The sequence below is a fragment of the Topomyia yanbarensis genome, chromosome 3, assembly GCF_030247195.1.
Source record: "Topomyia yanbarensis strain Yona2022 chromosome 3, ASM3024719v1, whole genome shotgun sequence".
Lineage (NCBI taxonomy): Eukaryota > Metazoa > Arthropoda > Insecta > Diptera > Culicidae > Topomyia > Topomyia yanbarensis.
The window spans coordinates 417,152,707-417,176,986 of NC_080672.1; the positions used below are offsets into that span (position 1 = coordinate 417,152,707).

The 24,280-nt window shown below is 39.2% G+C and overlaps 1 protein-coding gene across 2 annotated transcripts in view; it reads right to left on the reverse strand.

Moving 5' to 3' along the window:
• The window catches only part of LOC131693500 (homeobox protein PKNOX1-like), a 252,461-nt gene extending 232,001 nt beyond the window's left edge, over nt 1–20,460 (reverse strand). For both annotated transcript variants that reach the window (XM_058981359.1, XM_058981360.1), the window contains exon 1: nt 20,030–20,460. The gene's annotated coding sequence lies outside the window, so the exon portion shown is untranslated. The remainder of the gene's footprint in view (nt 1–20,029) is intronic.
• Between the last annotated feature and the right edge of the window lie 3,820 nt (nt 20,461–24,280).

Here is a 24,280-nt window from a genome sequence, read left to right on the forward strand (position 1 = left end):
CAAAAAATCAAAATTCGCCACCCGTAGGAAGCGTTTTAGCAAACTCACTCCGAAGAAGAAAGTGGTCCCAATACCCAAACCTTTCATTTAAGAAGTGAGCCCGATGACTTTTTTAACATGATGTCATTTTGGGACACCCTACTGAATAGTCCTTAAAATAAAAATTGGTAGTTAACTGGTATCCTTAGCGGTAATGCTCCTTGATCGGGATCATTGAGGAATATTGAGTTTCTGATATACTCTGCTAAAACTATTCACTGGTGTTGTGAATGGATTTATCGTTATCGTACTATCGTAAAAGGTTTCAGTAAAGTTTCTATCTCTGCCACATATGGTTTCATTATTCGTTAGTTTGTATTTACCTCATTAATGATGTTGATCGGTTGGTTTAGTTGGTCATCGCTACCCGTCTCGCATCTAACTGTTATTGTCTTCCCATTGATCGTAGTGTAATTCCGTGTGATTGTTTGTTGGGCTGGGACTGTATTTGCTATTTACTTGTGATCGGCTGATTTAATTAGTCGTTTCTGTCTATAAGTTTCATATCATCGGTTATCTCTCTAGGCTTTCATGTAATCCTAATGATGATACTGATCCACATGATTGTTTATTCTGATGATGCAGTGTTTGGTCCGTGATTTTTGATTTCTGGGGCTGCTTGGAATTTTTGTACGTTCAAATCATTGGTACGATGACTCACATCCTCGGAGAAGCTTTGGTTTAGTTGTGGCACCAAATACGACAGGTGCCTGTAGTCTCATTTTTCCTATCGCATCTTTCGTGTTGACGCGATCAGTGATTCTGATCTGTTAGATTTCAAATTTAACCACGAAAACGGGGCACTCTTTGCTTAATGCGGGAAATCAGACTCACGTTAGATGACACATCGATATTTTTGTGGAACAGCTCTGCACAGTGAGCGCAGATCCTATTCCGAGGGCAGCGATCTTTTTTGTGTCCGACCTTAAGGCAGTTCATGCCTCTAATCGGGGTCGGGTAATATTGTCTTACTCTGCCTGGGTATGGTGTAAACCCCACATCAATTGAATCTGGCAAATAGCTTAAATTGAATACTGAAGTATCTTTCAATTACTGTTTTTTTCATTTTATTCGGCGAATCCCCACGATATGCAAGTCACTCAACCCTTCTAAAATTTCTTCGTCCGTTAGGAATTTAAGATCGTGGCAGCTGATTGTTCCTTTTGTAGTGTTTAATGTGGGATGATCGGTCATTTTAATTTTTTTTAATTTGGTTTCCTAGAAACTTTGCTTTCACAATTTATCTGCCTGTTGTTTATACTCCACCGTTTGAAGTAGACGTGTTCCCTCTTGAAGTCTAATGATCATCACATTCGGATTAATTGCATCAATCGCCTCTATTATGAAAGAGGGGAAACCTTTTTATTACTCATTCCTGGATGTACCCGAGAAAGGATCAGGTATCTGGGTCCATTATTCCACTCGTTCGTGGCTTCTCGATGCGCTAGTCGTTTTTTGTTTATGCCGCTTTATGCGTGTCATTATTATCGGTTTTTATTGTTGTATAACCATTCGAATTAAGAGCCAAATGATGTAGATGACCTTCCTACTCCCGGATTGTGGATCACGTTGTCGTACTTACCGTCAGCACGGTCGAAACAAATTTCGGCATAAACAACTCTTTGTTAAGAATGAAATGAATTATTTGTGTTAACTGTATGCTTCAAAACACCTCATTCTGGATTCCAAAAACAGGCACTAGTGTCACTCATCAAAAGTTATTTCCCAAAAATTTGCTTGTATGTAAACTACATACAAAAAATATTGTGCTTAATTATAATTAAAGGCCAATTAATGTTTAAAAGCACTGAATAGGACCTTTGTGATACGGTGTTTTGTAAAGAAACGTTAACCGACTTACATTCGGAACTAGTGTCAATCCGGCGCTACTTTAGTCCTGTCACTAAGTTAGTGTCAGATTCTGATGAGCGGAACTTGAAACGCCTCTCCCATAACTAATTTACTTTTTACATTTCTTACAAAAGAAATGTATAGGATTCGCTCAAACTTTTTTAATATTATTTCAAAAGAAAATTTAGGTTAGTTTTAAATTTTCCGCCTTAATTTCATGTCTCAGGTGGAAAAAAAATTTATCTCTTGTAGACTCACTATTTGATTCAGATATTCAACAGTGTCTATTATCTATTAGAAGCATACATTCTAATTGTCGCATAGGCCCTCAATTACGGTATCTGCAAAGGCGTCACAGTTTAAACGTTTTTTAATTAGGTGCGCAAAGATCTCATTTAAAATCTCCGTGCGCCTGAACATGTTTGAACGCTGTGAATCTTCTCAGATAAAAAGAAAATCGCAAAAAGAAAATCGCACGAGAGGCGAAAATCTCGCACTCGTCTAAAAATGCCGTTTCCAGATCCAGATTCAGTGGGCGTGGCATTTGGAAGAATTTACCTCATCCATATCGAAGGGAATGCTGTGCGAACAACTCGACGCTAGATTGTACCAACCTTTATTCAAAACCTGCCAATCATCCGGCATTGTATTCATTGCATGAACACATCGTTTCGGACGGATGAAAAAAGAGGTGAGCATCATCACAACACAAAGCGAAAAGGGTGAAAATTGAGGTCGTGGAACGTCTAAACTAAGCAGAACCAGATAGCTGGTTATAAACAAATAATCCTGCGATCAACTATGCAGAACCCGTGTGGAGGGGTCGTACCAGGACACAGACTATGGCTCCAGCGCATGCAAAATAAGATCATAAAGAGCATCTGCGTTTTATCTCAAAACCAATGCCGTCCACTCTCTATCAGCTTCCATGTATTTTGTCTTGTCAGAGTTTATAGTCAGTCCGATTCTGGCCACCTCCCTTTTTAAAGTGGCTCTTTCACTGCTCTGCGATCAACGCAAATGATTTTGACGTCCTTCGCGAATTCAAGAAGCATGTGAAGACGTGTGTACATCGGATATTCGTATCGCACATTCCAGTGTTATACGAATCAGTTGACTTAATCTGGTCGCGAATCCATGTACGGCCAGGGTGGCCAGTTCTACGATTTTTTTGTGGATCGCTTTTCTGTTTTTTTTTCTACGGATCTACGGATTAACGTAAAATCTACGGATTTGTTATTATTTTTTCAGAGCTCGAAGGTTTTGTGGAAATTTTTCATAATTGATTTCCTTTATCGAATTTTATCGTGTGGTCAAAGAATTATTGCGCTTACTTTAGTTCAAGATTGGGTAATTTTACATCAACACTGACATAATGCTCCGTTCGCTTGGATTTATAAAATTAATTTAGTCCTGAGTTATACTGATGGAGCATTAATCTTCGTGTTCTCTTTCCTGGTTTCTGTCAAAATTCTGCTTAACTGCAGCAACCGATTTAGAAACCCGTTTTAAGTCTACCTCTTTTTACTGCAACCGTGAACAATTTCTTCCATGCTTTAAAAATTTCTAATATATAGTTGAACTTTATAATAACTATACATACATTGAATTTCAGAACTTAATACTACCGGTTATTAATGATATATTTACACTGCAAGTCCTTTAAAGGCTAAAGGCTTACATGATTTTTGAATAAGTTTTTTTGCATGGGTTTTGTTATTAACACGGTTTCTGCTTTTATTTTGAATCATTTTGAATGCAAAAAACTTTGGATTTTCGGAAAAGTGAAAAAGGCGAATCTTGAAGATTCATTTTGACCCGCACTTCATCAATATGGTTATTTTCGGAACAGTATTAACGAGTAGACGCCAAATGTCTATGTATGACACCATTTTGAAAACTAAGATGGAGACATATATTTTAGTATAATTCTCTAAAACCCCATCAATACAGATATTTTTGGAACGGGATTGATGAGTAGACGCCACATATCGATGTTTGAGGCCATTTTAAAAACCAGTACGGCGACTTCGGTTTAGTAAAATTTTCTATAACCACAACGAGGTGAGAATTTTCGGAATAGCGTTAATGAACAAGACTTTCTTGGTGGTATCCAACGGGGAAAACTAATCGAAATGGTGAGTAAAGCGAAAGCAATTATGTGGAAAAAAAATTCTCACGGGGACAGGATTCGAACCCGCAATCTTTGAGACTCCGGCCCTAGTCCTTATGCTATCCCTGGGATAAGATGAGGTCCCAGAAAGAACCTATATCGCCAGTGCCATAATCATATGTTCTTTCTGGGACGTCATCATATCCCAGGGACAGCATAAGGGTTAGTGCATTGGACCGGAGTCTCAAAGGTTGCGAATTCGAATTCTGCCTCTGGGGGAATTTTTTTTCACATAATTGCTTTCGCTTCACTCCCCATTTCGAATAATTTGTCCCCGTTGGATAACACCAAAAAGTCATGAATAAGGTATTGGCACTTACGTCAAAAACCAAATAAATGAATTATTAGGTTAATGAATGGATACCGGATGTCCATTCTGGAAGTCATGTTTTAATCCAAGTTGATGTCTTCTAGTTTAATGGACATCTAATTAACCTTAATAATATAGTTAGGACCTGATTTTATATGCATCCGATTTTGTCTGCGCCCGACTTCGTCTTTTTGTTTCACACTGGACGACTCCCTCAAGGAATATTTATACTAAATAATCAGAACCTTCTTTTGATATTTGTCAAGCCCGTTCCCGAACAATCCATGTTGTCTGAGTTAAAGGGTGTTCCACAATAAATTGTATGACGGAAAAAACGCTGTAGAAAATAACTTATTGGGTATTTTCTCTAGAAAATTTGAATAGTAGTAGTTTAGAGCATATTGTTTACACTGTATTTTACCGAAATCAGTTTTCCGTTCATTGGACAAAATGGCGTCACCCGGAAAACAACGCCGCGAATTGATTTTGTGTAAGCACTTGGAAATTACTCCACTCTCTCATCAGGACATCGGAAAACACCCCAGAATCGTGCAGTCAACGGTGAGTTGTTTGATTCAACGTTACTACCAAACTCTGAGTGGGAAAGCCACGGGCCTGGAAACTGTACACCTAGATGCTGACGAAGCCTCATTGTCTTATCATGGACGTCAAAGCGGACTTCCTCCGGGGCTACCGTTCTTCACTTCCCAGCACAAGTTTGATGTTCCGGTGGAACTAAGGAAGTATAAACTTTCAAAGTTTGCCAATAAATACATGAGTCGGCAAGTTTGCCAATAAATACATGATTGTCCCGATTCCTTTCCTTAGAAGAAAATTGAGCGCGACGTGTCGCCGGTGAACTACACCGGCGAAATACCATCTATCACAACTAACTTAGAGTATTTGGAAACGGCACAGAGAGCAGAGACTGCGACTAAAACAACTTTTCAGCGGGCCCTTCACCATACTCGGACAGGTTTGTTTAAGATTTTGTTTATTTATTTCAAAGATACTACTAACAGTATAAAATTACCTCCGAGATTTTTTTTTAAAACATGTTATCAATTCAGTCTTTTGAATGCAAAAAGAAGAGATCAATTTCACTTGCTTTCATTTCAGATGTCAACATTTCAAAAAGTTGTGTTTTGAAGTTGAATATTTCTAACGTTTTAATACTGGGGCTCCATTCCAAAAATTTCAGCTGAGATATTTTCCCAGTCTTTAAATACGAGATATTTTCCCAGTCTTTAAATGCATTGAATGAAATCGAAATATTTTTACAAGCTGAACGAATTTTCAGAAATTCTATCGAAAACAACGAGGAAAATGCAAGATTTGCAAGCTTACTTCAGGCTGAGTCGTCGAAGGGGAGCATCTAAGCGGTTCCTCACATACGAGAAGGTTATTTTCCATAGGTCCGGCGTGTTCGTTCTATATCAGTCGATGCTCACATGCCAAAGAAGCAAAATATTGACTGTATTGTTTGGACGGTACAATATGCGGTAGATGCTATGGATTTCCGGTAACGTTGGCTTTGCCACGTACACGCACCTAAGTCACTCAATCAAATACGGGTAGTTTGTAAATAGAGGTGCCTCGTGTCCGTTTCAATCGATCGTCACTCGCCTTCCAAACGCGCATCATCATGAAAGTATAGAAAGGATGGTACATTAAGCGCTATGGATTTTCGGTGTTGCCATTAATCCGCACACAAACCGTGTACGTATATTTCGGGTGTCAGACCAACCGGACTATAACATGATGTTGCATGAATGCGAATAACTGATAATTCAAAAGGACACACGCCCCCCGTGTCGCAACGAGTATAGCATTATGATACTGAACGGCAGTTTTTAATGTAGATCCGCTACAGATTTGTTTCCATTATCATTCGTATTGAGCTGTTTGAAGCATCTCCTTAAAGGGCTGCACAATCCCTAGAAGGAAATGTTTGTGAGCTGGTAGATGAATCAGTTTGTGTTGTTATGTGTTACTAGAGAGGTAATTGTCATTTCCGTTGATTTAAAAATGGCATACACAACGAGAAACCGGATTTTAAAACATCCAATCGAAGCTTGTTCGTGATTGGTTGCCACGAAATTTCAAGTGTCAAGTCGCAAATTTTGAACAGAAAGAATTGTGATTTTTGTCGGTTTCTTCTAGTCAACCTTGTCAGATGGCCGCCCCGGAGACTACATTTCAACATTAGGAGAGAAGGCTATTATTAGGATTCAACTCCATGCTAGTAACAGGGGCCAATTGGAACAAAAATCTCTCACCCGGATAATATTTTCATTGGAAAACAAATTAGCCCTTTGTAGCGCCATCAAAAACCATCAACCAAGAAATAATTTTTCAAAATCTTTTCCTTCACTATTATTTTTATTTCCGATGCGAGGAATGTAGCATACACACGGAAAACCAATTTTAAATCGTCCGACTGAAGCTTATTCGTGATTGGTTCCGCTAATTTCATGCACCGAGTCACAAAATTTCGAACAGCTTTTAAAATTAAAATTTTTGATCAATTTTTTTACAGTTCATGTAATGTCATGTCTTAAACGTTACTGGATTAGACATTATTTCCCCCCACTTTCTCCAGACTGAGGGATGGATTATTTTTCGCAATAGGGTAGACGCCCTTATCCATCTCATTAGTCAGGATATCACACTATTTCGTTGATAACTCAGCTAACTGTCACTGGATTGCGCTTAAATGAATTCCAATATCTTTGCTTCGTTGTCAAGAAACAACACAATGAAAAATCCGGCCTGGAAAAATTAAAATACCCGCGTTTGAGCGAAGTGAAAAGTCGTGTACAATGCACCCTTATGCATCCTACCATTTAAGCTAATGCGTTGAATAGAGATAGCAGACACTGCTCTAACTAATGTGTTCAAATGGATGGGATGAGTAGAGGTGCTAAGATGAATTAGGACACACTTACCCTAATCGGTAATTTTAAAAGTATATTAGAGAGTACAGTGTTATACTTGGTTTTAGAATTTTATTATAGAACAAATTATAACATATGGGAGAAGCTGGGTAAGCTATAACGTGACGTAGTATTTTTTTTAATGAAGACTCTCCAGCCCTGAAATAAGTCGATAGTTTTGATAGATTAAAATTCATGCACGAATTATATTGCACGCTCTTGATAAAAGCTACATTTTAATGTTACCGTGATCGTTTCGTAATTGAGCTTATTTTAAATCCGTATTTGCAGATAATATTTGATTCCATTAAAGATGTTTGAAGACTTCATTAACGGAAAAACTTATATAAGAAGTTGTATCGATAATTAGGGATAACCTATCACACCATATTCAAATAGATGTGAAAATAAAACCATAGAAGTTATAAATATAATGTCTTGAGCAAAGTTTCTTGAAAAAGCTTACGTTATAATTTCACGGAACAATTAATTACTCTATCTCATCTTATTCCAAAAATTATTTTCAGATCATACAAACAATTAGTCACCCTAATACCACTCATCTTAGAAGATGACCCAAGCACGTTGTTTGGTCGAATACAAAATATTGTGGTGCCAGACTCCTGATTGCTTGCGATTCCGAGGTAGATTATTCGACATACCAGTTGATAAGATCTTGGAAAGAAGAGACCTGTTTTAACCATCATTGTGCTACCATTATTTGAACAACATAGATACAGCAAACATTTTAACGTTCATACATTTTAACAGCGGTTGAGGTTGGAGCCCGGCTCTGTTCTGATTTGGGCAGATGCGACATTAGTGAAGATCGGTGGGTCGTATTTTTTCTGGTATAGCCCACCTCACACTCATACACAACTTTTGTAGTGTGGAAGGTTTTCGAGCAGATATCTTTCGATAGCAGTTTACACTCATTCAGAATCCTTTAGTGTCACCTCACTTCCATGTATGTATACCCATCCTTCTCGCTTATACATCCAAAGGCCTCTTCTTCACAAATATCTAGCAGGTCTGTCCAAATGCTCTTAGATTATTAGTGCCTTTGGCGTATTCTGGTAATGCATTGAACAAATTGTAGCCTTCATAAAATAAGGAGTTCTGCGTACAAGATTTCTTAGCGCACAACAATCTCAGATGGCAATCTATCTGGCTTCAGACCCGTGCACATCTTTTCGCAACTCAACAATGCTACACAGGCGTCATTCCATTTATTACTCAGAACATAAAACTAAGTGTGATATATTCAGTACGTTGGTGAACTGGCATCCATTATAAACAATTGAAAAACTGTCACATCATGGTACGCATTACCTTGTTTTAGAAGATCTGCATTCACTTACGCTATTTTTTGGAAGTTAATAACAGCTAATTAAAAAAAACTTTTAAGTTAACACTATTATTATGTCATTAACGCGCGTTTTCGCTTTCTTGTCAGCAAGCCTGAGCCTCTGTTACTTGCTTCCCGGGACATCACTCGGGACAAGCCAGTTGCTTTGGACGTTCACATGTGTCGTGTGAACTGTATGGAATTTTTTTGTGTCAAACTAGTGCTAATTTGGATACTAGTTTAGATACATTGTCTAGTCTAATTAGATACCCAGTTGGTGCTAGTTACTGACGAGATGAATTCGAAACACAAAAAATAAAACTTAATTTAAGCTAATAAGAATAGAAGCACAGTAAATAAAATGAGGAACTATAACCGTTTTGTTAACAGCTATCTTTGAATCAAATGTGAGAAATCTTTTTACCCGATAAAGAACGCCGAACTTTTTTGCAGCTTTTTGGATTGTATAGTTCTCGTGATCATTAAAACTCAGTTTTTCGTCCAATGTGACCTCTAGATATTTGATAGTTGGAACTCGTTCAACCATATGTCTCTCCATCTATTTCAACTGTTGCAGTACTTTCATTCATCTGCCGCGTAGTTACAATGACATATTTGATCTTGGAAATGTTCAGTTTGAATTTTTTCCACTTCAATCAATCACTAAAACTTTGTCAGTTCAAGGTTCATTAACCTGATGCACTCTTCGAAACTATTACCGATTATAAACAAAACTGTGTCATCGGCAAACAGGTTTATATACGCATTTTCCAAAATAATTCCTTTGTCGTTAATGTATACGATAAACAAAAGTGGTCCTAGTACACTACCCTGTGGTACACCAAGGTTAATTTCGGTTTCCGATGATGTAGCGCGGTTGTGCCTGGTAACTTTCGTACGTCGTTCTAGGTAACGGCGAAACCACTCAAAAGCATTTCATCTTACATCATATTTCTCAAAAACACAAAGCATCAATTGTTTTAAACACTCGTTTTAAGTCAACAAAAACAGCCAAGACAACTTATCCATTCTCAATGGCCTGCTTCCATTTCAACAATAATTGATTAAGTGCTGTTTCACACGAATGATTGTTCCAGAACTCTGATTGTTCACACAACAGTATACCAGCGCTATCTACATAACCAATCAATTGTTCTTTAACGAGCGTTTCTAAAACTTTCTCGTTGATCGGTAGGATATTTATCGGCCTGCGATCCTCTGCTCGTGATGAATTTAGAACTTTTGGAACTGGAAGTACGACCGTAGACTTCCACGTTTTCGGAAAAAAAAAACCAGTTGCGGAAGCGACTCATTAATAACTGTTAACAATTTATCAGCAGTTATGTCAAACGCATCCACCAGCACCCGCTTAGTAACATCCCAACAAACAATTTAGCTGGATAATAAACAGTTCATGTTCAGCTTATTCTCCCTGATCAACGGCTTGTTCAGCTTTCGTTGTTTGTTGGGATTGTCTGTTCCTGAACGATTAAGGTCCGATACAATTTTCTTAAGGTTCAAAGAACTTTCGGTGAGCGTCCACACGAATTGGACGCTTGATAGTATGCGTTGGAAAAAATGCATCCAACTTTGTCACCGGTTTATCCATATAAAGCATTTATTAAACTCTAAAAGAAGAAAATCAGTCGATTTATTAGATTATCAGGATTCAAATCATGCAAAATAGTTGGTGGAAAAACAATTGACCGGGTGGAATGGTGCTTTTGAAAAAGTGGCGGTGAATTTTCGTCACACCACCACACTGTTCCGGGGCACGCAACACAACTGCGTAGTGAAAAAACCACAGCCACTTTTTCAAAAGCACCATCCCGCCCGGTCAATTATTTTTACACGAACTATTTTGCATGATTTGAATCCCGATAATCTAATAAATCGACTGATTTTCTTCTTTTGAAGTTTAATGGATGCTTTATAGGATAAATCGGCGGCAAAGCTGTACACAATTTTTCTTCACATACTACCAAGCGCTCAATTCTAACACATGCTCAAAGAAAGTAACTTGAGCCTTAAGGCTTGGAAACACAAAACTGATTTTTGGTTACCTCACTTTCTTCCTCACTCCTGAGACAGAACGTTTTTGTGTAGTTTGAACAGAAAGTTTTTGTGTAGAGTGCATTTTCCATGATACATGCGTTTGCGATGGGGAAGCGTATGCCAGTAAGATGGGATTATCAATCCCGAACATTAGAAACGAGTTGTCTGTTGCCCTTAGAAGGTGGCAATTTAATACATTGGTGGATCCAACGGATAGAAGCAATAGCACAGCACAATCCTGTTCGACTCGTTTGAATTCCAGGACATAGCGGCATAACCGATAATGACGTAGTAGTTCGACTTGCGAACGAGAATTATCAATAGTTATTTTTATATTTAATATTTTCAGAAAGTTGCAAAAAAATGCAGATGAAATATTAGTATTTTGAAACTATCATAAATCCGCCACAAAATCCAGAAGTAATGGTTTGTATCCGATATCCCAAGATGTTATGAACGAATGGAACTGCTAGATGTAGATAAATGTAATGTGAAATTCATTAGGATACGAATAGTTTGGATTTCTTCTGCGGACTCGTCCGAACTGGCACTGTCTGATGAGTTGCTGCTTTCGTCATCATAAATCAGCATAGTCTTCGCATCATCCGAAAGCGATTTAAGGGTTGCATTAGGTAGTTCTCAAATACCCGACACTATGGGGCAAGAAGATAAAAGTAATCGCTTAAAATGATTTTCTCGTTTCACTTCTGAGTCGTCTAAGGTGCTTCTTCCGAGACTCTTGTGCTTCCTCAGAAAGTTGACCGAATGGAACCAGAAACGTTTCGATCAACTGCGATCCATGGATCAAAATATTATGGACGCTGGTCGGCATGTCATACCACGGATAGAACGCCACAAGCTGCACTGCAGTTTCCATAGCGTGTTGGCCAGATTACTTACAATGTACTAGATGCCATCACCTGAAAAATGTTTTCAGTAGCATTTTGGCACGGTCAAATCGATACCAGTAATTTCAGCAGTTTTTTCGGCTAAGGAGAAAAACTTAGGCGCCGTATTTCTATCGTTCGACGTACCTGATCCTCAAACCTGATCCTAATTAACGGATTAGATATCCAGGTATTGCGCGACAGCGACAGGAACAATTCAATTTTATGAATCCTCATTTTATTTATTATGATTATAAAATTCCTGTGTGAGAGGGTAAGTATGAGTCTCGATTATTACATATAATTCTATAAATCTTACGTTTAATATTTCTCGCTATCGTGCAACGTTTCATGCGACAGCTTCTTGCTATGCACCTGATCAACGCAGTACTGGATTCTACAGAAACATATGTTAGATGTTCAAGTTTTACATTGATCTATTAATTATCTGGTGGCTCACCTGGTAAAGGTAATCTACGTGGGAACTAACGTTTTTAGTAGTGAGAGGGATACGTTGCGGCATTTAATCATGCAGTGATCTAAATATTTTATCGTTTCACTTCACCTTATTAGATTTTAAGTATATTTTAGAAGTAGATATAAGTAGAAAAGAAAGTTCGATTTGTGTTATTATCTTTAGAATGAAATTTAGTTTAGGAAAGTGGTCCAACACGCTTCGTGTTCAATAGACAATTGTTTACTTCGTCTCCACTTTACTATGTGATCACATGCCATATAGTGGGTCACCTCTAACGTCGCTGGCGATCCTTCGGGCACGGTTTGCTTAGACTGATCGTTATATTGTCGATGCCGTTCTCTAGATATCATTGGTATCATCAATCGACGCATTAGTTGAAACGCCTACATCGAGTACAGCGAGCCGCCGGTCGTTCGTAAATCCCGTTTACAGTCTGCACCGTAGCTCGTCTAACTAGTCCGTCTGCTGATGATATAGTGGCAATAACTCGGCCTTTGGGCCAACAATTACAAGTTTTGGGTCGATGATAACGACTATATCGTTAACTTGGATGGGCTTGACTTCGTTGAACCACTTCGTCCTGCGCGTGAGCGTCGGTAAATAGTCCTCTAGCCATAACTTCCAAAGCGCATTGGCCAGCACTTGGGAGAGCTGCCAGTTATTTTTAACCCATTCATACCCATGTTGTTTGTGGACAACAACGTTTTTAAACAGCTATAACTTTTGATTGAGGCGAGATTTGCGCACAAAAACAAGTAAGACTCATTAATGTGATTATAGCCTTTAATTTGAGTATTAACAGTTACAAGGATCAACTCTAGAACTGAAGTTATTGCAATTAGTCTGATTGGATTCCGATGGAGTAGTGCTGCCAGGGACAGTTTGCTTTGAGGACGGAAAATGATTTTTTCATATATCTTCGTTATGGTGCAATATTATTGAAAACTGATAAAACTTACCAATTTAGACTGTAGTTGGCTACGTTTTCCACGTAATTGGAGTGTTGTAATTATGCTAGGAGAATTGTATGGAGCATTAGAAGGTAAAAATTGACCAGCTTCTAGCACCTATCTTTATGAAAATAGGCTTTTCGTGTTTCTTGACCCCACCGTTTCAAGGAAAAATAGTTTTGAAACCCTACATGCACTAGAAAAAAGTTGGGCATGAAAGGATTAAGGGTGATGTATGGAACCCATGATCTCATATCGGTCGATCCTAGTAAAAAATGATTGGGCGTCAAAACTGGTGGCTGATCGTTATCCACTGGGACATCGGTAAGTGGACGAAAGTTAATGATGTTTTCAATTTCGATTAATGTGTTTATGAGCACTTCATCGGTTGGAACCTTGTTTGGTGACAATTTGATCAGATTTTGTTTAGCACTACGTATCAGTCGTTCCCATGCTCCTCCCATATGAGGGGAAGCCAGAGGAAAGAATTTCCTTCGCCAAGCATTCCTCATCGATATCCTCCATAGCGGTTTGCTATTCCTTGCCCGTTCCTTGAAAATTGGTTTCACGATCACTGTAAATGACCGCAGGAACACCCCGACTTGCCATTATATTACGTATGGCCATAATGCACGAGCTGGTGGTCAACGTATGAGCAATTTCCAAGTGGACTGCGCGAGTAGTTAAGCAGGTAGCTAGGACCCCTCAACGCTTTTCGATTCTTCGTCCCACAAGTACCAGCATCGGTCCGGATATGGCTATAGGCTGCAAATCTGGCCATTGGTGGAATGCTCATCGCCGGGGGCTGGGGAGCTGCCCGCTCGTTTTTACAGTGCTGGCAGTTGTTGCGGATGGAATTATAAGTAGATTACAGGCGAGAAATGCAGTACGGCTGATTAATTTCATTGATTATCGTTCTGTGATTCTGATGGTGGTATGTACATCTGCGATTATCAGCTTTGTTATATGATGATGATGCGGAAGAATGACTGGCTGTGCTGCAGTCGAACTGATAAACTTGCACAACTTGATTCTACCGCGTGTTCTCAAGACCTCGATCTCTTCTAAGTGCGGGTTTAAGCTGATTATCGCGCTATTTCTGGGAGTTTGTAGTAACAAGCGGCTATCGGCTTGATTAATTTTAAGAAGCCCAATTTCTTCAACGTAAGCGCTACTTTGGGCTGTACTGTACAGGGATATTTCAGCTCTGATGAGCTCATTTTGTTGGAGAGGTCCGCGCACACATGGTATTCGCAGAGCGTTTTTTCTAAAGTTTTTATTAAATTGTCTGCCGTTCTAAAAACGTAAGCCATCCGACGTAACAATGGATTCCACTGAGAAAAGTTGTGGATTTCGAGTATTGGTTCGGCAAGTCTTGTGTGAACAAGTAAGTGAGGACGAATTCTCTCGTTGGTGGCTCCGACATTTTGTGGCATAGGTGGCCAATTTGCATCAAACTTCCACAGAAAACTGACTCCACGGAACCAGCGACTAGAAGCGCGGAAATCTGGGTATTTTTTTCCTCTTTGACTCTTCGTCCGCTACGTTCAGTTTCGTTGGTACCCAACGCCACTCATCAACGTTCGTCGTTTCGAGCATTTCGCTTACACGAGCCGCGACAAACTGGCTATATCGACGATGGTCTGCATTTAGCGAACAAAGCACATCCCTGGAGTCCGTCCACAAATACCGCATGCTTACTGTGATTGATAGCGCTTCAGTCACGGTGTTTGATAACCTAACTTCTAGTATAGCAGATTGCAGGTCCGATCTGGAAATGGAGAGAAATTTTAAGGGAGCCACTCTCGTTTTAGCCGCTACCAGTGCACATTCTATGACGCCTTTATGTTGGTACCTCAAGTACACTGTCGCAGCAAATCCGCTCTCGCTAGCGTCAACCAAGGTGTGCAGTTGTATCTCAGTGTCGTTTCCAGCGAGAGTATGTGTTCGGTAGCACCTAGGAATTTCTACATTCTCGGCCAGCGGCTATCCATACCACACTAACCACTTTTCAAAGTGATCGTCTAGAATTGTATCGTCCCAGCCATTCGATGATTGCCGAATTTCCTGCTGTAATACCTTCAAGAACATTAGCAGATGAGCTACCAGCGCCAGGAGGTCAAATATCAGCATAAGGATCCGAAGCACTTCTCGTTTAGTTGGCCAACGACGACCGATTCTCTGTCGAATCGAGGTGAGATTTTATAAGTGAAGCAATCCGTGGATATATTCCACCACATGCCGAGGACCTTCTCTTTGGAGGTATCCTCTCCAACGCTAAGATTCTTTTCCTTTGTTGACACTTCCTCCAGCGCAGCGAGAACTGTGCACGAGTTCGAAATCCAATTCCTCATTTCGAATCCAGCTGCTTTGTGAATCATTTTCACATCACGAGCTAGGTTAATGGCATCTTCTTCGGTCTCTACGCTTACGAGCATATCGTCCACACAATGTCGTTTTGTTATAGCCTCGACGGCCGCCGGGTAATTCTGCTGGAATCGTTTCGATTTTTGACATATTCTGAAGTACTGGGTGAGCAGCAGGCCCCGAAACACAAACTGCATGGTCGTCCGCTTTCATTTTGACCTGGTGGTACATATCGCGAATGTCACCAGTGATCGCTGTTCGAAATTCCCGGAACTGAATCAGAACGGATAGTAAAGATGTCAGCTGGTCAGGTCCTTTTAGAAGAACCGAGATGAGTGAGACACCATGGACGGTAGCAGCCGCGTCCCAAACGAGTCTCGTTTTGCCTGGTTTGTTTGGATTCACGACGAGGAATACTGGTAGATACCATACACTGGAGTATGGAGCTATAATTTCTTCCGGGCTCAGTTTTCGAATGTATCCTTTGTCGAGATAGTCTACAATTTTCGAATGCAATGCGTCGGCTAAAACAGGTTCCTTCTGCATTCTACGATCGAGACACTCCCACCACCTTAGCGCCATACTTTTACTATCTGGAAGTCTGAAGTTGTCGTACCTCCATAGAAGTGTAGAGTAGGTAACCCGAATCGGAATGTATCAGTATTAACATCAAGCTTCTCGACACTAGCAATATTGTTCATCATTTTTGGTGTAGCTTGACAAATACAGCACTTTTGCGAAGACTTGGTCACAGTCAACGCATAACATATTTTGCCATCAAGCATTGGTAATATCGGTTGTACGTCATTTCCCGGAATACCATTCCATGGAATACCACTTCCCGGAAAACCATTTCCCGGAATGTATCATTTCCCGGAAAAACCATTTCGCGGAATTCCATTTCCCGGAAAATAAAAAAACTCGTACCTCACCGACCAAACTTATTGTTAGTAGACCTGCTATGCAGCTAATTGTGTTCTAGGAGATTTTACCTACTTTAGAGCATGAAAAGTTGTTTGAAAATATTTTCAATTTTTTTTTGATCTTGAGTGGTTATTGTGGTAAAAAAACAAGATAGTGACAAGATTGCAAAACTGTAATTTTAAAGATTGAATCTTTTCGATTCCGCGATGTTAAGAAAATTTATTTAAATTGATCATTATATGAACAGCTTACGAACGACTTTTGGTATTGAACCAAAAAGAAACTTGGGAGGATTTAAAAAAAAATCGAGTAGGGAATAAAAAGCACCCAAATGGATGGGATATCAATGAATTAAATGGGTACCAAAATAGAAACAAATACTTTCCAATTTTCCCACCACAGGTAGTGAAGGGGTGAATAAATTCCATACATTTATGACCGTCTAATTCCTGACTAACAGGCCCTATATTTTGCCTCATATTTGTTTTCTAAATTTTACGGATTCAATTAAAATGGTATATTTTCAATTCTTTTACTATTTTGAATCGATTCCTTCGCGTGGTAATCTTCGGCGAAAAGCATAATACACCACTTTAGATTTTTTAAGATTTGGAAATTTTGTTCTGGAAATAAAATGATATACCAGAAAATGGAAGGCGAACAGAATACCCAATTGTATATATTATTAATTCTGTCCAATCGTTTTTAGGTAAACCCCAAAGCGTACTAAAAACTTCAAACGCTTTTTTTCAAATCCACTTCAAACCACGAGCTTCGAAATATTCACAGCATATTGTAAATTATTTTCTCCAGCGACGTACGACGGATTTTAGTTAATAAATGATGTCTGTATCGATTTTCTTGGCCATTTTCAGCAAATTTAAAATTAATAGAAACAAAAGCAATGAAATTGAAAGACGGATAGATATTCTATAAATGATGGGGTGCTGATTTTAATGATATTTTCAGCGTTTCGCGTAAAATTAAAATAGCGAAAAAAAGCCTTTATAAGTCACTTGCTATCTTTCTAAGGAATCGAAAAAAAACTTTAGTTTTTGACACTAGGTCAAACATTACAGGAGATAGTGTAAATTCTTAACGATCAATTTAGGCCATCTTTGAAATTGAAAAGGCACTGTTTTCCACAACGTTGGCAACATTTTTATGATAACCAATCACAGTACTCTAAAAATGCTCTGAATACGTTTTGATTTTTATAAAAAATTAGGTAAAAGGTAATGAAGAAATATAAACATTTCCTAAAATTTAGTCAGGAATATTTCTGGAACTTTGAAATTTTCTAGATTGTGAATGTATTTGTCTGAGATGCAGTCTTCTTATAAATATGCATTCTTCTATGGAATTTTGTATAGAATGTTATTTTAATATATAGTTTCTCTGAAAATAATCTTGGACTTTCATTGATTTTTATTCTCACTAATATTTGTTTACAGTAACAGTGCATTGAAAACGCCTTCAGTTATTTTAAATTTAACTTCGTATTAAAAATTTAATAATAATTTTAGAATATCATTGATTTAAATACAATGAAATGGATTTGCCATCTTTAAAATTTACGTAGCATATTTTTGAAATGCTATTATTTTAAATTAAATTATGACCTTCTTTGATATCGCCTTCTTTTTAGCATAAGCTATTTTCTGGACCTTCGATTGATTGATAATGATTTCAAATAAAATTACATATGCATGAGAATTAGTTTTTCAAATTCATTAACATTAACATGAGCAAAGACAAGCTGTGAAGGGAACCAAACAAATATTTGAGTAGGAACATAGTTCTAAATGCAAATGTTCTCAAAGTACTTCAGATTTCAATAGTATAACAAATTGCCAAGAAAAAGTACGTTCCGGGAAATGGTATTCCGGGAAGTGGTACATTCCGGGAAACGATATTCCGGGAAATGGGACATTCCAGGAAATGATATTCCGGGAAATAGTACATTCCGGGAAATGGTTTTCCGGGAAACGGTATTCCGGGAAACGATATACAATCGTAATATCATTTTGTAAGAGATCCTTACCAGGTGCTCATTTTTTTAAATTTCCGTTTGTAGTAATTTGTCTATTTTCTGTTCGAAATAAATTCCTTCTCTTATCGAAATTTTGAAAAGATTCGCCTACAAACTGTATTCGACGCGGTCGAAGGTAGCGCGCTGAAGGATCGAGGCGTACGACAGTAGCGCGGTTGAGCTGTGGTTTATCCAGCGAAAACACTATTTTGTCGGTTGTTTCAGTCTGCAGCTTTGAGGTTAGTTGCGCTAACGTTTTATTTTCATCGTCGCTGCGATGCTCCAAGATACCAATCATTTTAAACGTCATATCTCAATATCTATACCTTCGCAATGAATTTTGATTTCGGTGTTTGTTCCACTTTTTCGTAAAATATATTTTTCAAACTGTTTCAAATGTCATATTTTTCATAAAACCGCCATCGGAAGCGTTTTTGCTACATTTTTGTTAAAAGGTGTTGTCTCTACCCAATATAGCAACTTGAGTCGGATTTAAAATAACCATAGCGATCGAGTATTCCGAGTAAACGAATGGATCACATATTTGCCGACGGCGGGTTGACGACTACTTCGACCGACGGATCTCAGCGTGAGGCCAAGCCGCATCACGCTGGCTTTGCCCATAAACTAGTCTTCTCCGAGCTACCTTCACTTCAGCGAAAATTCAAAAAGTCAAAAGTGACCTCTTGTATAGTTAAGATTCGTATTGTACGTATTCTTAATATTTATATTAACTTTGGCGGGTGGGAAGAAAATCGTATTTTTGTACATCGTTATGTGAATGTGTCGAAAACTTCGACAATAAATAAAATCAACCTTTATTACACAACTTCAATACAATGGTATTTATACTAGAGTATTCGAAGGCAAACAAGCAAATATAAATTTCAGAAATACCGACAGACTAAATAAAACGAAACATTCTGCCATTATTGTTGAATCCAGACGAGTCTTCCCATCTCCTTCAACCTCAAAAATAAGTAATCTTTGGCCACTAGCAGCGTTCTTCATCTAACCTTTTTCTTTTTCAAACAGACTAACAAAAATAAATAATCCAAAATTCCCCGCAGTGTTTATCATTATTCACTTCACGTGTCCATTCGAGAATTAGAGGTGAAGAATCAATACCCGTACTAAGGCGGAATCGGATCGGAGCCGAAAATGTAATCGAAAAGGTTTAAAAAAACAACACCAATCTAATTTCTGTTTTCATTTAGCTGTTCTTTCTGTTTTCATTTCAAACAGAGCGACGGACATGGCTACTCGGCGCCGTGATCCCGGTCATTCGAAAAATCCGACTATAGTCCGCCTCTATGATGGCAATAATAAAAATAATGACGTGATTGAGGAGAGATACTTTCCGCTATTTTTGTTCTTATCGCTCGAATGTCGTGAACTTTCCACGTTTAAAAAATCATTGAAAGTTCAATGCGATTGTGCGGGTCACAATTCGTCAATCGGAGCGTGATGGGCACCGAGTGTTTGCAACGACAGTTATGTATTATTGGTCCCCCATTCCCGGCGGCCGTTTGGACTTTGTCCCGTCCCGTTTCGGTTCTTGCAGGAAAACGAAATTCGTCGCGGCAGTGATTTGAATAATTTTCCAATAATCGTAATGAATCGCCTCCGTCACGGCCAAAGCGGCGACCGTAGCGGAATTCGATTAACTGTTTGTTTACCTTTTTCTCCACTCAAGCGCAGCTAAATTTAGCCAGTGTTTCGGGACTCGGCACTGCACCTACACAAACAGCAGCAGCAGCAAAAGGAAGACAGGTAAGGATTCGCTCGCCCCACTGTCCTTCAACCTGTAGCACTAGAAACGTTGTTATTCTTGCGTGCGGTATAAAAACAATTCATAAATCACTGGTAACCCGCGGTCAACACCTTCCCATTTCCGAACGACACAAACGCCCCACACGGGGCAAAGAAAAAAAAAACACGGACACTAAGCGGACGCGTTCGACGGGAGGATTCAAAAGGAACAGAACTAACAACTGCGTTGTTTCGGTACTTTCCACGTGTGAGTGTGTATCTTCACTAACAAAAACTTCCTTCACAGCAGACGGACTGGCACGCAAACGATGCGAACGCGAAACCGCAACTGTTTTGGTCCTACGGGCGACGGCAGATGGGAACCTCTGTGTGCGCGTGTTCGATGATCGCATCCTCGCACGAATACATCGACACCGCTAGTAAACCATACGGCGAGTGTCCGATAGTCCATCAGTGAACTGAACAGTACTGCGTGCGGGATGGTTTGTAATTATATTGATGAATGGTGAGAAGTGGCTGGAAAATGTTTAGGCGAATGTCAGTGGTGCGATTCTCTCTTGGAACCGCAGAGACGCTTGTGGTGAACACTATAAACACGTTTGACGGATCGGTTTGTTTTGGAAGTTGGTGGCGGTTGTGATCTTATTGTAACTCTAGTTTAAAGTGAATATGATGAATGTGAGACGCGAGGTACGTTTCCCAGATTTTTGCATATTTTTTTATAAGACAGATATTTTTCACAAAGATTCATGAGACACACTAGTAGCAGACATTGGCATCGTTAGAAGAAGAATAAACTGGGTCCATTTCCACATTCCCCGCGTTGTCCGGATATTATATAGCGCCACTGAAAACATTTCATGATTCTATTTGCACTAGCTCTATGTACAATATGGGTATTTTGGAATGAGAATCGGCATGTTGAAAATGCGTAAGAAGGGTAATAAGTATTATTTCACCAAGGACATATACAAATTTTAAACACCAACGGAAGGGTGACGTTTTGTAATAGAATTACGATCAGTCGACGGAACGGAAGGGCGTGCAATTGTTACTTCAAAAGCAAAAAAAAAAATGGCCGCCGTCGAAAGGGCGATGTCCTTAACTAATGCAATAGACAGCCAGCAGAAAGGCGGTGCTTAAGCAATGCACGTGGCAGCCGACGGAGGGGTTGTGTGCTGGAAAAATATATTTGGCAGCCGACGGAAGGGCGATACGCTAGTCATTTAAAAAATATCAAATTTGATTAACAATGGAATGCCAGATCGAATGGCAGTGAGTTCTTCATATAACAAAGTTCAACCGACGGGATTATATTAATGCAACTAATGTATTTTTGAGACGATATCAAGTGCAACCAATACATTTGCATGAGTTTGTTGTCTCCTTGTGCTCTTAAAATCATTTAACAGTACATATAACTTGATGTGTTTAATAGATGAACATGTTTACAATAGGCAGTCAATCGATACTGTTATTCTCTGTACATATATTTGAATAATGTATATGTTGTATAAGTTATTTGAGTAAACGTTACTCTCCAATTGGGTAAATAAGCTTTAGAGTGTTTTGATCGGAATCGATCAAAGCGATCAGAGCAAAACAAGAATATGATAAAAATCAATTACACGAGACTGGCAGTGTTGATGGAGCAGCCCCTTGCACTCACCATCTCTACCAACCTTGTGAGCTGCGTTGCCCCCACTTCTCAGTGGCATCACTGGCAAGATCGTTATTAAAAACGCCAACAACATTTTGTTAATCTCTCCATGTTTTCTTTACCTTTCATTAAACACGTTTTCTAAGTGAATTAATTTCTCGTCGGTTTTTTTTCGAGCCATCCGAAATACCACTTCAGGTTTTGAGCCCAGGATGCGCTTTATCGGTTCCGTCGCGTAATCAAGTGGAAGAGGAAAAACAAGATCGGGTTTTTCTGCCCGTATTCGAGGGCTCTAATTTTTCCGCATGGAGGTTCAGAATGCTTGTGCTGTTGGAAGAGCATGAACTTGTGGAGTGCGTTCAGCGCTACGCTGCGGATGTTGATGAGCTGAAGGAAGATCCGGCCGATAGCCAGGAGGTTAAGAATAGGAAATCAAAGGAACACGAGAAAAGAGCCAAGAAGGTCTGCCAATGCAAATCCTTGCTTGTAGGGCGGCTTCATGATTCGCAATTAGAGTACGTTCGAGACAAACAGCACCCGAAAGATGTATGGGATGCATTGCACCGAGTGTTTGAAAGGCACAGTGTGGCGATCAGAATGCATCTGAAGCGGCAAATGCTCACTCTCCGTTATGAAACAGGAAGCTTGCAGGAACTTTCTTTGCTTCGACAAACTGGTGCGTGAATACCGAGCAACTGGTGCGATTCTGGATGAGCTTGATGTTGTGTGTCATCTTCTTCTAACTCTCGGGTCGTCTTATTCGGCGGTCGTCACGGCAATTGAAACGATGCCGGAAGATATTCTCACTCTGGAGTTCGTTAAGTGTCGGCTTCTAGACGAAGAAACGAAGAGGAAGGGCAAGGGAGCGTGTACAGTGAAAAGTGAACAAGCAGCTTTTTCTGGCTTTAAACAACAGCCCAAGAAGAAAAAAATAAAATGTTTTGGCTGTAAGCAAGAGGGCCACAAATTGACAGAGTGTCCAGCAAAAAAGAAAGAAGGTGAAAAGAAGAAGGAAGTAAATAAACCCAAAGCTCACGTAGCCGAACAAAGTTAATTGTGTTTCGCTGAGTTTAGCAAGGGCAGTGCTTGTTCTGACGGATCGGATAGAGTGAATTGGTATATCGACTCCGGTTGCTCAGACCATTTAGTTAATGACAAGTCGTTGTTTCTTGACTTGAAAGAGCTGAAGCAGTCGGTGGAGATCGCGATCGCTAAGGATGGTGAAACGATCGTAGCGAAGCAAGCGGGAACGGTGAAGGTGACCTGTCGTGAATGGAAAGGAAATAAAGTGTTCCGTTAAAAATGTTCTGTACGTGCCGAAGTGAAGCTGGTATGAGGGTAGTCTTTGAAAGTAATTCGGTTCAAATCTATCGGAATTCAGAGATTTTTGCAACTGGCTCGCGCGTCGCCCGAATAAAAATGCACAGTAACAAAACCATGATTTTCACTGTGACAGTACAGTAATTTTACAATAATTTACAGTAAGTTTGATTGTTATGCTACAATACAAAAACAATAAACTTTAACGTTTTTACAGTAAATTTCAATGTAAAATAGACTTTTACAGTGAAAAAGGGGGGTGGCTATGTATCTTAACATTAAAAAAATCAATTTTTCTCCATACATTTTTTTCTCGAAAACAGTAAAATTTAATGTGAATGCACTGTATCAGTTTTTTGCTGAACAGTGAAATTTATTACATGAAATTTTATTGTAAATCTACTGTGAGAACTTGGTATCGAACAATGTTGAAACAGTAATAACTATAATATTTATTGTTTTATGATTGTTTGTAGGGTAATTGCTAATGTAAAATTCTATCCGGGGCACTTATGGGGTTTTCGATTGATTGGCATCGGTGTAGTGGAGTGCACTGAAACTGCACCATTTTTGCACTTTCTAGCAGAAGTGCAGAAAACTGGGTATGTTCCATTGACACTTCTGCTAGAAAGTGCAAAACCAGTGCCCTCCACACCGGTGTCAATCAATCGAAAACCCCATTAGATGGCCACTGCTCTCTCCAGACATTGCTCCCCAAACTATCTTGTCAAAAATTTACACCCCCTTTTTCGTCATACTCACTCAGAGCCTTGAATTCAGGACGAACGATTATGAAAAGCGATTGTAGAACCCAAGTTTTATTCTTGTTTCAGTCTAATACTATGTTCACACTACAGAGTTAAAACATGTGATAATAATTAGCAACAAGAAATATGTCATCAAGATAGCGTTAAAACACGTTTTAAGTCGCAGTGTGAACGTGGTATAAAACCGTTTATTTGGCACAAAAACAATAATGATAATAACAGCCGCGGGCACTCAATAGTGTGTGTTTGGGCATTCTTTTCAATCATGTCATATGGTTACGCGCCTCTTGCGGTGAGCACGGAAAGTAATGAGCATAATAAATTAGCGTTTGAAAAAGCCGTTAAATTTTTGCAACACATTGGTGACCTCGAGTATTATGTCTGGTAGGTCTGTGATAATTCTTATTTTC